Here is a 3150-nt window from a genome sequence, read left to right as displayed (position 1 = left end):
CCCAACCAGGTGAGGGAACATCCACCAGCTCTCACACGGGACCCCTGCTGCACACCTGGCTTCTCCCAGAAGTTGGCCTCCGCTTCCACGGCCTCTCTCCGACACGGGTGCAGGCCAGATTTCTCAAGTCTGACTTCAGGAAGAAACCCCAAACTCACACCCTCCTTCTCAAGGGCTGGTTAGGGTCCATGCTCTGCCACCGGGGCCCTTGGCCCTAACCCTCTCCCCAGGCCCATTGGTGACAGCAGAGCCAGGACATTCACCCCAAGCACAGACCTGTGGGAGCATCTGCCTCCCACCCATCCCAGAGGAACACTTGGCCTTTGCCATGACTGCTGGCCATTTGCATGTGGGCTTTGCCCGTACCTGATTTCCAGATGTCTCCAAGTTGTCAACCCCAGCTTGGCAGAGTGAATAGTGGCCCCGAGTGGGAAGGCACATGTCCCCAGACAAGAGAAAGGTGGTGTCCAGGGCCACTAGCAAAAGCCTGGCCTTTGCAGATGCTAAGGCCCATTAATTTCTAGTTACTTGCTTGGTCCGTGGAGAGGAACTGGTAATGCAGCAGAAAACACAGGTCAGCAGGGCACTCAGATCTGCTTCCAGAACAAGAATGACTCAACCGACCAGATTTGCATAATAATTTATTATTCAAGAAAACCAGGATTGCAGGCCCTGGAGAGAGCTGATGTGCTGTCCCCGACAGCACATGTGTGACCCCAGTTATTACATGGAAATGGGGACATCGAATGGGGCTTAATCAGGCCACTAATTTTCTTAATGATCACTTCTGTTTTCATCTTATTAAAAAACGTAATAAATGTTCATTGTTGAAATTTAGAAAGCACAGATAAGGGAAAAAAGGAAATTAGAACCCTCTGTGGTTCTGCCCGTAGGGGGTGAGCACTGGGCTGGGGCTGGGGCTTCTTAATTGGGCATCCAGATTTTCTCACGTGCTTGCATACACACCTTCCAGAAAAGGCAGCTCACACAGCACACACGCTTCCTAAGCTGCTCTGCTTAATGATAAGATAAGGAGCAGTTTGCCACATCGTTCGAGAGTCTCTGGTACCGTTATGAGGACTACGTAGCATTCCCTCCGTGGGATTCCCCGTGCATTGTACTTCTCCGTGGGATCCCCCCCTCCCAAGGGCTGCGCCTTTTTACCTTATTTCCAGTGTTCTGGAGCAAAGTGGAATTTGTCGGGGGGTGGAGGTTGTTTTCTGAGGCTGCAAGAGCCTCCCACAGACCCAAGTCACATACTGGTCTAGGGCACCGGTGCCCTCAGCTCCACCTGCTGGACCCCGAGACCAGGGCGCGTCCGAGGCAGCCAGGCTCTCCCAGCCACAGACGTTGCAGAGGAAGGAATGAGCAAGTGGCTGGGTCGGGAGCCCAGGAGTGGGGCTGGGCCTTGGCCCTCCCAGAGGCCACGAGAGCCACCCAAGATGCTCAGGGAGCTCAGGACGCCTGGTCCTCCTTTGCAGTCCCGTGACAGTCTTGAACAGGCCATGGGCCCTGCCCCATACCCCATTCTAGATGCTTCACGAGCATTACCCGCTTGCTGGCGGTAGCAGCCGCTCGAGGCAAATGTGATGGTCCCCCTACCCCAACTCCGCTTGGTCTAGCTGCGTATGGTCGACCTGTAGAACTGACAGATTAAGTCATGCATTATCCTTACGTGTCTTGACATTCACCACGGCGCCATGAAGGGGGCCAAGCAGGCACCGAGCAGGCACCCACCCCCATGTGGCTCCCGCAGCATGGCGCCCCTCATTCATCGCTACTCACCTGGCCTCAATCTTCACTTCCATGCACGTTCCTCCCCATCCGTCACTGCTCTGGCTGGAGTCCACCTAGGTTCCTCTCTTCCCTCCACACCCCACACCTACCCCCACATGGTTCCTTGGACCCCCTGGTATTTCTTTAGTTTTTCCATTTCCCCCATCTCTGCCATCCAAGCCACCGGTGTCCACTCTGGCTGCCTTAGCCTCCTTCCCCCGGCTTCCACCTTCCATCCTCGCAGCCAGCCCCCTCTGTGGTGGGGGACGGCATGGGCCTGGTTCCTGGCCGTTCTGCTGCCCAGCGCCGACCACTCCCTCCCTGTGGAAAGGACCCACTTCCTTCCTACCCACTGGGCTGGGTGGACCTCAGGACCTTCCTTCAGGCTGTGAATGTGCCTGGTTCCCTCCTTCTTCAAATCCTGTGTGTTCGGGCCAGTCTCTGTCCTCGCTGAGAGCGGCGTAAGTGTCACCTCCCCAGAGAGGCCTTTCCGAGGGCCCCTCAAGCCTGCTGCCCTCTTGCACAGAAGCCTGAGGTCATCTCCATGTTTACACTTTACAGTCTGTCCTGCCACACGGGTGCAGACTCTGGTGGGGATACCTTGCCTGTCCCTTGTTCCTCTGGCAACAGTGGCACAGCTGGTGCCTGGCATGGAGGCAACAGGCCGTGTGGCCCATTTCCCATGGTCTGGAGCCCTCACCATGTGGAGGTGCGGCAGGCGAGCCAGCTCGGCTCCTGAGGGGGCCACAGTCCAGGCCCAACCTCTCACCCCACGGTTCATGGAAACCCTTGAGTGTGCTCCTTCCTTCAGCTCCATCAGCATAAAGGAGAGCCACAGTCTGGGGGGAAGAGCAGACATTTTCAGAATTCTTTAGCCTCTGAGCTGGCGTGGCAGGTGAGAAGCCACCATGATGCTTTTGGAGTCCTCCATCCCCCATAGCATCCATGTGGAGCCCCCTGTGATGAGTGGGGCCTTCGGTCTCCTCAGACTAACCCCACTCAGGCTTCCTGTAGAACCCCAGAAACTCAGACGGGGCAAGCAGTGGTGTGGGGTGGGGCAGGTGGGTGAGTAGGTCATGCAGGTGTCTGGGCAGGGGAGGTGTTGCCGGTGGGCGCATGTACGTGGCCAGCCTTCCCAGAAGCTGCCCTCTGGCCGTGGCTCAGACCATCTGAGAGATTCTGCCCCAGCATCTGATGTCAGGTGGGAGTGTGTATCCGCATTATTGCAGGAAACCCCAAACTTTCCAGGCAGTATGGGGGCCCTCAGCCACACCCAGAGGTCCAGGTGGGGCTGTGGGACCAGGGTGGGAGCTGGTCTCACTTGCCCACAGAGGGGGGAGTCTGCACGCAGCACGTGACCCCGTGTCTCTTTCC

The sequence above is a fragment of the Mustela nivalis genome (assembly GCF_964662115.1).
Source record: "Mustela nivalis genome assembly, contig: HAP1_SCAFFOLD_1984, whole genome shotgun sequence".
NCBI lineage: Eukaryota > Metazoa > Chordata > Mammalia > Carnivora > Mustelidae > Mustela > Mustela nivalis.
This window is presented reverse-complemented; position numbering follows the sequence as displayed.